Source organism: Molossus molossus, unplaced genomic scaffold, assembly GCF_014108415.1.
Source record: "Molossus molossus isolate mMolMol1 unplaced genomic scaffold, mMolMol1.p scaffold_m16_p_13, whole genome shotgun sequence".
Taxonomy (NCBI): Eukaryota; Metazoa; Chordata; class Mammalia; order Chiroptera; family Molossidae; genus Molossus; species Molossus molossus.
In genome coordinates this window covers 60,457,965-60,471,280 of record NW_023425348.1, presented here as the reverse complement: position 1 = coordinate 60,471,280, position 13,316 = coordinate 60,457,965, and the positions used below count along the sequence as shown (strand labels likewise).

The 13,316-nt window shown below is 42.2% G+C and overlaps 1 protein-coding gene across 5 annotated transcripts in view; it reads left to right on the top strand.

Moving 5' to 3' along the window:
- Nucleotides 1-13,316, top strand: part of SERGEF (secretion regulating guanine nucleotide exchange factor) — a 197,498-nt gene that overhangs the window by 79,587 nt on the left and 104,595 nt on the right. The window contains exon 10 of one of the 5 annotated variants that reach the window (XR_004959301.1): nt 6,008-6,159. The exons of the other annotated variants lie outside the window; for them this stretch is intronic. The gene's annotated coding sequence lies outside the window, so the exon portion shown is untranslated. The remainder of the gene's footprint in view (nt 1-6,007; nt 6,160-13,316) is intronic. 5 annotated transcript variants of the gene reach the window in all.

The following is a 13,316-nucleotide window of genomic DNA, read 5'->3' as shown; positions in this document are numbered from 1 at the left end:
GTGGCAGAGTTGTAGATAAAGTTTCCTTTCAACAGATAATTTATTTTCTACAAAAGTAAAATCAGATAAAATCATTTGGTTATGTGATTTTATTAGAAACTCATTTGGTTGAGGTCTTAAGGTCTTTTTTTCTTCCTGGGCTACAAACGTCATGTAGCTTGAGGCGTAGCAATCTACTTGTTTTGGAATTGCTAGGGAATTAAGGGTCCTTATGAAGTTCTTACATTAAGATTGCCCCAGTCCTGCCCTAGCCGGTTTGGTTCAGTGGTTAGAGCATCAGCCCTCAGACCAAAGAGTCACTGGTTCGATTCTGGCCAAGGGCACATACCTTGGTTGCAGTTCGGTCCCGGTTTGGTCCCCAGCACTGGTCAGGATCTTGTGTGAGGCAACCGGTCGATGTGTCCCTCTCACATTGATGTTTCTCTCTCTCTCTCTCTCTCTCTCTTCTTCCCACTCTATCTGAAGATAAATGGAAATGTGTCCTCGGGTGAGGATTTAAAAAAAAAAAAAAAGATTGCCTCAGCCCTGGCCAGTGGCTCAGTTGGTTGCAGAGTCGTCCCATACATCAAAAGGTTGGGGGTTTGATTCCCAGACAGGGCACATACCTAGGTTGCAGGTTCGATCCCCAGTTGGGGCACATATGGGAGATAACTGATTGATGTTTCTCCTTCACATTGATGTTTCCTTCTCTCTTTCTCTCCCTTCTGTCTCTCAAATCAATAAAAACATATCCTTGGTGAGGATTAAAAAAAACACAAAAATTGCCCCAGTCATGGCCCCCACCACTAGTTTCATCATATCGAAGTGAACCATTGTTAGTTAATAGTAGAACTGATAGCTAAGCTGTGGTCTTACCTGGAGGAGAGCTGTTAGATATGTGGGTTCAATAGGACAGTGAATTAAAGGTAAATGACATAGGCAGTTTCTTTTCTCCTGTATCAGTAACTGGATTAAACTCTGTCTGGGCTACCAGCTGGGAGGCAAGCTAAGCTAATATTTGTCTAGCTCTGTGATCTGGATTGTCTGATGGATGGTTTGGCTTGTTTGAATTTGAGTATCCACTAAAAGAGAGATCGAAAGCTCTTGTTTTATTGAGTACGTATTTACTATGTATTATGTTACCATTTATTAATATAGCAGCTAAAGAAACATTCAAAGTAAATTTGATTTATATTCCTTCCTGGATAATACCAATGATATATGTACCCAGACAATACCTTTAATTCAAGGATCTCAACACTTAAAAAAAAAAAAATCCTAGTATCTTTCATTATTCAATTTATTCTGAAAATTATTTGAATCTTACTAATTTCATGAGCATTTTGAAACTATGTATCAGAGAAGTATAAGTATATAGGTACCACCTTTAGTGGAAACTTTCTTGTGACTGTCATCATAGGAGGAAAAGCAGAGCCACTTGTTGATGGCTGTTTTTTTTTCTTCCCTCCCAATATAGTAATTGGATTCATTCCTAAAATATGATAAAAAAATTAAGATGAAAGTTCAAATCATAGAAGTTTATGAGATAATATTGGAAAATACAGGGGTGGGCAAAAGTAGGTTAAATTACCAGCCATCATTACGTAAAAGATAAACCATAAGTAAGACTACATGTCAAGAAAGAATAGGCAAAGCAATAAAAGGAAACTACTGTCATGGTGGATCAAGGGATTATGGGACCAGATATAGGCTCTAGGGGGCTGGGAATTGAGGTTTTAAAACACACTTGGGAATACAGAGTCACATGGGACACAGCCCCATATTATAGGGATATATTCATCCTTGGGACATACCCATCACAGGGATATAGAATCTCTGTGCTTTAGTATTCCATTGTGTAATTACACCAGAATTGATTTGTCAGTTCTTCAGTTCATAGACATGTGGGTTACTTCTGGTCTTTGTGAATACAGGTATTGCTGCTATGAAAAGTCTTGTACAAGGCTCAGTGCACAAAACAAACATTTCTTCAGGGTCTGTGTCTAGGAGTGGAATTGCTGGGTCTTTAGGTATTGTGAGATGTTTACAAAATGTGATATTTTCAGATGTTTTAAGTTTTACTAACTGATGGGTATGAAATAGTATTATTTGACTGGGGTAGCTTTTTAAATTTGCAATTGTTTGATTACTAGAGAGGTTGCTTTTTTTCATACTTGTAGGCCATTTCAGGTTCCTTTTCTGTGATGTATCGATTTTTCTTTTGTCCATTTTTCCATTGAATTTTTGAGAAGAATTCTTTATATACTCCAGATACTATTTCTTTGTCAAGAACATGTTTTACAAATCTATTCTTTCATTTTCTGGGTGCTTTTGACTTTATGGCAGTTTTTGATAAACAAAAATTTTTTATTTTGTTGTCAAATATAACAATATTTCTTTTGTAGTTAGAATTTTTGCCATCGTTTAAAGAAATTATTTCCTACCCCAAAGCTATAATACACAGGGGTGCGCAAAAGTAACTTTACAGTTGTGAGTATGAGAGTCTACTCTTGTATCATTATTTATTTATTAATTATTGTATTTTTATTTGTCTTATTATTATTCTTTCATATCCTTAGTTATGATTGGTGGCTGTTATTGATTGCTGCAACTGAATGGTGCCATCTGTTGCTATGGTAACTCTAGCATCATTTGGGACTATGCAAACTTGAATTTTCCAAAGACACTTATTTTGATTGTAACAGAATTTGAGGATGCAACATAGAGAACTATTTTTCAGTTTTCTTCCCTGTGCATCTTGGTGTTTGTGATCCTTAAAGCAGCATAGTATTTTTCTTTGCCTAATTTTAAAAGCTTTTTTTTCTAATTGAATTTTTAGAGAGGAAGGGAGAGAGAGAAACATCGATCAGCTGCCTCCTGCACCCCCCCCCCCCCCCCCCCCAGGATCAAGCCCATAACCCGGGCATGTGCCCTGACTGGGAATTGAACCTAGACCTTCTGGTCCATGGGACAATAATCAACTGAGGCCACACTGGCCGAGCCTAATTTTAAAAGCTTTTAAAAGTAGTTTTTTTCAGTCGAGGGGTTATTTACTTGTTTGACTTGAATTAGGGAAATCTAGGTAGTATGTCATAATAACTTATTTTCTCATCTGCTCATTGTAACAGTTTGGTGAGTTACAGTAAAGATTATTGTGTCATTTTATATAGGAGGAACCTGAGGCCTAGAGAGATGAAATGACTTTCCCAGGGGTGATAGCTAGTAGTGGCTGAGCAAGGACTGGAACCCGGGTCTCTTGGTTCCCAGTTTAGTGCTCTTCCTAACAGGGCCAACTCAGTGCATATTATCTTCCTCAGTTTGCCATTTGAATGTCACAAGATGACATTAATCAATCAATACAGATTAAAATCAGAGAAAATCAATGGAAACTAGTAGTGAATTGGAACATTATTAAGTTTACAACCTTTCAAGCCTAGAGAATTGTTTAAGCTTCCGTTAAAAATTGAGAAATGATAGAAATGAACCATCTTTAGATGGATTTATGATTAACCATGTGTGTCTTTTCCTTTGTGACCCGTAGAACCCCAGATAATCTCTTCAGGAAATGTGCTGTTACAGTACAGCCGACTTTTCATTATTACTGTCCTCCTCAGTATTTAACATTTTGTGGTGTGCTGGAGGAAAATTGCATTTGGACCGTAATATTTGACCTAACTTGATATTGAGTTTTATTCCAGGAAAATAAGTATTTTAAAATCAAATGTATTATCTTAAAAACTTAGTTTCAGTAAAAAAATTAATATATAACTCAGTATAGCCTTTATCACGAAGGGCACTTTTTTATTACATTGTTGTTCCCACATTGTAAGATACAATGATATTCCTTAATTAAGGGCACTGACTGAATTAACATGCATAAAAACAATCCATTGCTCAGTATGCTTTCCTTGGCCCTAGCCACCCAACTTGAAATTGCTCTGCATCTCCATCCCCACCCCAAAACAATAACAAAACAAGAAAGGACAAATCAACACAAAAGCTTTTGGACAGTAACTAAGCTGTGCTGGGTTGATTTTGCCACCTGGTGGCAGAGGCCAAGGACCATCTCAGTATTCCTTCACCACTCTTTTCTCCTTCCTGGGTTTACCCTCCTGTTTCTTTTGTTGTGCAGCTTTGCAGATTCTACTTTATACAATCTCATTCTTATGTGTACTCACATATTTCTTTCTCCCTCTCATTTTAAATTCTCCCTTCATTTTTAAACTGGGTGCCCTCCCAGCATTTATTGCTCCTTCCTTTTTTTAAATTTCCACCCTCCTCCTATTTATAAGTAAAAAAAAAATTTTTTAATGACCTTAATTGTGGTTGCTGAATCTGAGAACCCTGCTACTGAATGTGTGGGAACACCCTCTGAAGTGATGCACTCTTAGCTGGGGAGACAGAAAAAGCCTATATTTGGAAATGAAGGGACCGCAGAGGAAAAGGCCTGAGGCCGTAGGCTTCAGAGGCTCCTCTCCGTGCAGACATTTCCTGCATCAAAACCTGCATTTCTATCTCTTCCTCCTCTAATAAACCTGCTTTTTCCAAAATACTAACATCTAAGATACTTTAAACCTATTTCTTACCCATTTTCTTGTTTTTCTCTTAGGTTTAATGGGCAGCTTAGTTTTCTACCATTTTTACTGCAAATATGCAGCAGTTGGGAATGCTCTTAGGCAGTGATTCTCAAACTTGACCCATCATAATCACCTTGTTGAAACCCAGATGGCTAGATCCCACCCCAGGGGTTTCTGCTTCCGTAAGTGTAGGGTGGAGCCTGAGAATTTGATTTCCAACAAGTTCTCAGGAGGTACTGATGCTGATGGCTTGGGACTACACTGTGAAAACTACTGCCCCGGGCTTATGTGGCTTCTATGGTGTGGGTATTGGGCAGTGTTTTGCAATTCATTCTTTGGTCTAAGTGCGTCCAGAGGCCATATTCTGGCATATGGACTGGTTCCAGTCTGCCACTTTTTCTTCCACAGCTGGGACCACTTGACCTGTATCCTCAGACTTTAAGGAAAGAAATTGTGTCTTATCACTGTTTCTCCAGCCCAGAGTGATGTTAGGGTATATTAATGGATGCTTAGTTGGGTATGTGTTTGGGTGTGAGGGTGGATATTGTTGCAAGGCAGCAGGCCTAGATATTGCGTATTATTTATAGTATTGTTTCCCTAAGAAAAAGGCTCTGGGTTATGAATGGGTTACAGTACTCCCTCACTTGTTTGTGAAGTAGGCATTATGTATTTGTCCCCATGTCCCTTTTAGTGGTTGTCTAATTTTCAGTGCAGGTCAGCAATTCATTAAAGGTATTTTTATTATTAATGGAAACAAAGAAAGGAGAAAATAATTTTCTGGGTAAATTTTGTTTGGCAATTTTATTGATTAGTTTTTATATTACTTGCATTAGTCTTAAAAAAAGAAGACCTGAAATACCCAAGCAAGTAATAAATGGTAGCTGTTTAAGGGAGTGCCTGTGATGCTATTTTCTAGTAAATTGCAAATGCAGAAGGAATTGGTGTAGTGTTGAATAGGGAGACTAAACAGGATCAGGAAATACCATATTAGCTCTTCCTTCTGACCATTTCATCGCTTTGTAATTGAGAGTGCAGCTGAATGACAAGATCAGTGGTGTGTGTGATTGAAGTCTCCTTCTGCCCACTGATTACAGCCGGGTGACATACATCTTTAGTGCTATATAGGCTCTTCGACATCATTCTAGTCCTGTTCCTCCCATTTGCAAATGGTGAAATGAGGCCTAGATAAGGGAAAGACTTGTTCTCGAAGCATACATCTAATAGGTGGTAAAGTTTGACCTTGAGCCTTGTCCTTTGAATCTAGACCTACACTGTCCTGCCTTTCCCCTCACTGGTCTTCCTCAGTGACTATAACCAACTTGTGACCTTTGGGTTCCCTTTTTTTACCATTGGACAGCATAGTTGGGGAAGGATGTATAGTTTGTCTGAAGTCTTCAAGGCCATTTTCTGGCATGAGGAATAGGTTCAGTCTCTGCCTTCTTCTCCCGTAGCTGCAGCCGTCTGATCTCCAACTGTAGGCTTGGACTGCGCCCAGTGTTACAGCTTGGTCAGGCAGATTGAAGAAGCTCAAGTTCACCCCTATCCTGATCTGCCCCCATTTGTGTTTTGTTAACCTGTGCCTGATTCCTGTCTCATTAAGTGGGTAAGTTCTATAGGGTTGGGGCTGTGCCTGTTATCAGTTATTTCTTTACTGTAGATTTTGGGGGAGGGGCAGTAAAGGATAATATTTCTTAAGAATGTACTTTGTACCACTTTACTCACATCATATTATTTAATCTTCATATCTAAGTATTACCTTCATTTTACAGACAAGGCTCAAAGAGATCATGAGACTTGCTTAAGGTGACATAGCTAAGGAGTGGTGAAATTGGGGTTTAGGTTTGAGCCTGTTGAGCTCCAAATCCTACACTTTTCCCATGTACATTTCAGGGCCTATAGTTTGTCCATAAACCCCAGTTCATTCGTTTGTTCAGGGAATATTTGCATCCTACTATATTCTAGCCACGGTGCTAGTCACTGGGAAGGCAGTGCCTGCCCACATGGAGCTTACCATCTATTGGGGAAGACAAAGTAATGATGAGTATGTAGAGCCTTAAAAAGGAAATACTGTGGAAGTATATAACAGGAAAACCCAATCTAGTCCAGGATAGGGTCAGGGTACAAATCAGACAAGACTTCCGAGGAAGAAACATGGAAGCTGAGACTTGTGCTGAAGCATGAAAGGGCCCTATACAAAGACATGAAGGAAGGCTAGTGTGGCAGGGACATAGTGAGCAGTTGTGGACTGATGTTCTGCTATTTACTAAAATCCTTCTTATTCCTCCTGCCTGCTCAGTACACTGCCTGGCATGTAATGGGTACCCAATGAATGTTTGCTGAATGAACGCATGAATGGATGAAACAATAAATGAATGGCAATTCTGAGAGCTCAATTTGTTTCTTATATAATAATATAATAAGTTACCTTGGAATGATTCATAATTCCAAACAGCTTTTTTCTCCAGCTCCTCTTATCTTGCTGTTGTTTTGGGTTTCCTCGCTCTATTTTGAATGTCCTGACACATGTCCTGCCTTTCCTTTACAGCCGTGGGGTGTCTTCCTGTCTCAAAGAGAGCAAAAGCTGAGCTGCCCTATTATCCTCTTAGTGGCTGCCTTGAGCATGAAGTTTGAAATAGCGTCAGTGATTTGATTTTTTCCTCTGGGGATCTGGCAATTGAAAATAAATGTAGAAAGCGCCCCAAAGGAGGTGTTTCTTGGGGGCATGAGAGATGACAGCACCAGTTATTGGTGCACTTTGACAATGCAGAGTTATATAAGTGGATGAAAAATAGAGGCTATTCCACCCAAGTCAGCCTGCCTTACTTAAGTGCTTTTATATTCACAAAAGTGGGTGGCCCAGAGTGGTTCTGTAACTCCGCTATTTGCAGATTCTTACTTTATGACATGGAGAAATAGAATTCTATAGATCGAGGTTCAACAGATGTGAATTTAAACAGTGAATATGTGCTGAGCACTTTCACATTGCATTTAATAACTAAAATGTAAACAGTATCCAGTTTCTAAAGAATACACTTCTGACCTACCGATTCTGGTAAGAGGAGCACAACACTATTGAACCTGAAGTAGGTGAGAATAACCTACTTGTTAGTGTACCTTGGTCCAGAAAAAATTCCAAGCCAATTTGAATGCCAGTATTTTCCAGATTTAATCTCCTGGGTCTTCTCTTTCTGTTCTAGCTTTTGGAATAGGGAGTAGGCTTAACTCACGATGAGTTTGAAGGGCGGTCTTGCCTGACACTGATAAAACAGTAAATGATCTTTGGTTCTTGTTTGTTCTTTTTTCATTGGTTGGTCCATTCATTTAGTCACTCATTAAACATCTGTTGAATGACTCCTATGTGTAGGCCACCCTATGTACAGAGATAAGTTTCACAGTCCTGTCCTCACAAAGCTTACAGTGTATGGGTGAGACAGATGCCGTACAAGATGATGGAGGGAGAGTTGGGATGGGCACATTGGGCAACACTGATGGTCAGAGAAGGCGTCCTAGGAGAAGGTGCATCTTAGAGGTCCAGCGGGGGTCAGCTCTCAGTGAGTACTCACAAAGGCAAGCCCTCATCCCTCCCTGCAAAAGGACTGGGGCTGGCCATAGTTAATTTAGTAAGTACTCTTTCATCTTGCCCAATCCCCCCACCACAGTAATGGTAGGATTATTTAAGAAGGATAATCAGGAGGTTTCAGGAGTCCTGTCGCCTTGCTCCTTTCGGTTCTGTGTAGGATTTGGAAATCTTGAAGATTGATTTTAGGAGACTGAGTATAGTACAGCTATAACTAATGGCTTGTAGAGAATTTTATAGTCAGATCTGCACTTGAGATTTCTATCAGAGTTGGTTGGGGAAATCAGGTGGTCAGAAATCCTGATGATGTGTGTATTTATTGTGTGATTTGAAACCTTGAGGTGGAAGAGGAGCCTTTGGCGATGAGGAGTTTCAGAGCTGGGCTCTGAGGGTTATCAGTAATTTTTTCACAGTGTGCTCAAAATGAAAAATGGGCACTGTGACATTGAGAGTACCACAAGGAAGGGCGTTCTTTTCAACTTGCTGATGCCGTGCAAAGTCATCAAGTCCAAGCTTCCCCTCCTGTCCTTCCCTCCCTCTTCTTGTCCCCTCCATTGCTAAGGAAATAGGGAATTGAGATACAGCCTTTGCTTAGTGGGTGATATGGCTTTGCAAACAAAAATGAATAATTCCACAGTGTGTAGTAGACTCCCAAATCAGAGAAGCAAGTGTTGACTCTTCATCTGGAGGGGAGGAGGAAAGGCAGGAGCTGCCTCCCAGGGACACCCAGCACATTAGAGTAGAACCAGGATTTGAATCCAGGGCTCAGGATGGTTTCTCTGCTTGTCTCGAAGCCTCATTGGCTGAATGAGACTTCTCAGTTTGGATGGTCACCAAGTAGACGCTGGTATTTTCCCTGGATTTGGAAGCAAGGTCAAGGTTTGTTTAAACTGTGTTTCTCCTTTTCTTCCGTTGCTGACTCGGTGGGTCCGTGACCTCAGAGGTTGTGTCTATCTCTCACCTCTGTCCTAATGTGTGGGTCTAGGTGGCATTCCTTTTCGTGTGGTCTTGTCTGTGGGATGCCAACTGAGACTGAAGTTCTGGTCAGCCAGGGAGGTAGGTGGGCTGGGAGAAGGGCCAGGGGGGAGGTAGGTGGGCTGGGAGAAGTGCTGTGATTTTGAGGTGACCTCGTTGCTGATTTGAGAGTCTGCTCAGTGCCTGCTGGCAGCATGCCAGTACAGAAGGAGCCCTGCATTCACTAGTGCTTGGTTCATGGTTAGACATGTGCATAATTAGTGTTTCTAAGTCATTTTATCTAAAGACTTCAAATTTAGAAGACTCTAAACACTTGAGAGATATTTTATGGATCACAGCTGAGTATAAAAGGATCTTGCAGCATTTCTCCCTGGCCCTTACTACTGGCCAGCTGCTTCTAATCACATTCAGTCAAGTCCTGGGACAGACTCATTCTTCTGGCTTCTTGCAGACGTGCTCTAGGTTGGCCTGGGTCTTTCAGAACAGTGTTCCCAAACTCCACTGTGCATGCAAATCACGTAGGGATCTTGTTCAAATGCAGACTTGGATTGTGTACGTTGACTCAGTAGGTCTACTCTGCATTTCTACTGTGATCTGAGACCCACACTTAGAATAGAAAGGAAATTGCTGAATGTCAGACAAAGAAAGGTCCTTAGAACTGGATCACCAAATCTAAGCCTGTGCCTGTACAAAGGAGGAGAGAGAGAACCCAGGTAAGGAGAGTGCCTCTCCTGATGTCACACAGCCAATTAGTGGAAGAGACCAGGACTGAATTTTAGGTCATCACTTTACCTTGGTGTTACATATACTTTTCATCTGTGGATCTGGAAAGAGAAATAAAGCAGTACAAGTAAGGTTTCCTGTGATCAGGTTTAGAGCAACATCATAAAGCCAAAACCTGGTATGTTGTAGTCTAGACCCACCCAGAGCCCTTCTTCCTTAGATTGTAGTGAGACATTTTCTGTGTCAACCTTGGCATCTTCAACAGAGCCTCCCTCTCACCACTCTCGGTGTCAACAGTGCTTGCTGAACAGAACTTGAGTTCTTTCCACACTGGTGCCAGGGGAGCCAGATGGTCCAAACGGAATCTTCAGACTCTCGGATTCTAGGAGTGAAAGGGTTTGAGACGCTGAGCCCGCCACCAGACTTCAGCATTTCCTTAGCACTTTGGCTCTTAGAATGCACTAAATGACAAAGGGGACGTTCTGGGAATGGGATAGGTAGGTTTGACCTGGAGACCAGCCCTGGGGCCCAGGGTTGTGGGAGCAGCACAACAGCCAGAGAACATGGCATCAAGGAGGTCCTGGGAGTGGGGAGGGCATAGGAACAGACGCGGCAGTCCTCCAGGCAAGCGGGCAAGCTCTGCATTCTTTAAACATGTATTGTGTGCCTATAACATCCAGATGCTGAGCTGCACACTGAGGTGTGGGGAGATGCATTCCCAGGAGCTCTAGTCTCAGGAGGCTCCTGGGTAGATTCTGCATAAAGACAATCTCTTAGAGTAGTAGTAAGGCCAGACTGTGGTCTTGGTGGAGCGGTTCACTAGGTGGGGATTCAGACAGAGGAAACAGTTCAGGGTTCTACGTGCTGGACCTCTGGAACAAAGCAGGGCATGGTTTCTGGAATAAGGCTGATGCAAAGTGATGAAAACCAAGGAATAAGGTCAGGGCAGGAATGGCAGCACACTGAGCTTGTTTCTGAGCTGCTAACCTCAGGTCCTTTAAACCTCTCCCAGCTGAGGACAGGACTGACTGTCAGGGCTAGGCTGAGGCTGGAGCTGAGCTCACAGGTAAAGGTCACCTGGTGAGGACAAGGAGCTAGGCACTCTGATACCAGGTCACAGCCATGCAGGCTTACCATCTGCTCACCTGCCTTGGTCCTAGCTGTAGGAATCATCTTGTTCTGTGCTTATGGAGAGTAAGGTTCTGAAGCTTCTCAGGTTTAGGTCCTTTGAGGTAACAGAGGTGGCAGGAGGCCCTTGTGCCCATCATCATTTGTACTAACGTGTCCCAGGGCCTCCCAGGCCTGAGATGTCATTAAGTATCTCCTAATGGAGGCAAGTGACTAATGCTTTAGCGGGGAAAGAGCTGGGGGAACGGGTGGGCAGCTTGAGCCCATAGACCAGGCTGCATTTGAAATTGATGCCCAGTGATTGAGCTGAAGAGGTGCAGTGTTGGTGATGATGGTAACAGTGAAGGGGAACAATGCCTAACACATAATAGGCCCTCAGTAAATATTTGTTGACTGAGTAGGTGTTGACAAAGTGCTTTATAGTTTGCAAAGCACTTCCAATTACATTCTTTCCCCCAGACTCTGTGAGACAGGCAGAGCATTATGCCCATGTGTTACCGAGGAAGCCAAGGCTCAGGGTGTTACATATTTTATCCAAGATCATGCAGCTGGTAAATAGGGCTGACACTAGAACTTAGGTCTTCTGCGCGTCTCTCTAATGTTCTTTGAAGACACATCTGAAGATGTACATAGGTGCTGCCGGGGATCTTGCTATTGTACTAGCAAGTATTGTACTTGCTATTTGATTTTTGGTACTTATTAAACAGATACAGTTTTTTAATGCAAAACATTTTTTTGAAAAGGAAATGTGCCTCTCTATGTACATTTTTACCAAATTGAGCCCTTGGGTGTCTTTATTTTTAATAAGTAAAAAACACTTGGGTCTGGAACAGCTGAACCAAGCACCATTGCCGCCTGCTCATTAGCTTTGTCTAATTAGTTTGAAACCAAAGTAGGAAGCAGCAAAGGAAACCATTTTTATTTAGTAGGAATGGTCATGTATGGCTTTGAACTCTTCCTTCCTCCTTTCCTGCACCCCCCGCCCTCCAAGGCCATTAGAATGCAGCTCCTTTCACAGGACAGTAGTATTCTTATTGCACGCGCGCACACACACACAACCACACACACACACACACACACACACAGCTATGTGGGAGGTGGTGGTGGGGAGTGAGAGTGTGTGTTTGTGATGGACAGACCGACTGACTGACTTCTGGGACCCTAGAGATTGGATGAGTCACTGCATCATTTTTGTTGGCGCCCAGACATGTAAGGCAAAGAGACTGTTGTGGTTTTTTTTAAGAACCAACGAGATAAAATACAGCCATTTCTCTGAAGTACTTGGAGGACCTTGAATTCCTATAAATGACATTAAAAAAGTACACCTAAAAGGTTTTGTTGTTGAAACTTGGGCCCCAGGTTTGCATGTGAGTGGAAAAGTGCTGGCCCTGGTCCCAGGCCTATTGTAGGTGGTTTTGTTCAGTTGTCATTGGTGACTGTGACCTCTGAGCCTGCTCACTCCGGTTAGAGCTTTCAGCTGGAATTTTCCATATTCGTGCTCTGCTGTTGCACAAATTGTAAGGCAGCAAGTGTGGAGAGAAGATGATTTATCTAACTTATAAACTCATACTTTATGTGATGGTGTCTTGCGAGGTGCCAAGGGCCAGCTGCAGTTTTTCTGAGACTCAGTTTCTACCTGGTTCCTTGAGCTGACTTCATTTCCCTCTTTCTCTACCCCCATCTCTGTTCCCTTCCTCTAACCCAAATCACTGCCTGTGTTACGTCCAGTCTTACCTTCTTTATCTACCTTCCACACAGCCATCAGAGTGCCTATGCCATTCATTTTCTGCTCAGAACCCTACGGTGGCTCTTCAGCGTCTTCTTGGCAGAGCATGCACGGAACTGTTGGCTCCTACCGATCGCTTCAAACTGTGTGTCACCACCACTCCTTTGCATACTCCTTCCATTGCTTGTAGCTAGATTTGCAGTTCCTGAGCACATCAGATTCTCTCTCCTGCCTCTGGGCCTTTGCACATGCCATTTCTTGGATCAGATTTTAGTTCTTTAGATTAAAAAAAAATTTTTTTCTTCCTTTTTATTGATTTTAGAGAGAGAGGAAGGGAGAGGGAGAGAGAGAGAGAAACATTGATGAGAGAGAACATTGATCGGCTGCCTCCTGCATGCCCCCCACTGGGGATCGGGCCCCCAACCTGGGCATGTGCCCTGACCGGGAATTGAACTGGCGACTTCTTGGTGCATGGATCGATGCTCAACCACTGAGCCACATCAGCCAGGCTGTTTAGATATATATTTTTTAATATATTTTTATTGATTTTTAAATTTTATTTTATTAGAGAGGAAGGGAGAGAGATAGAAACATTGATTGGCTGGCTGTTTCCTGTATACCCCCACTGGGG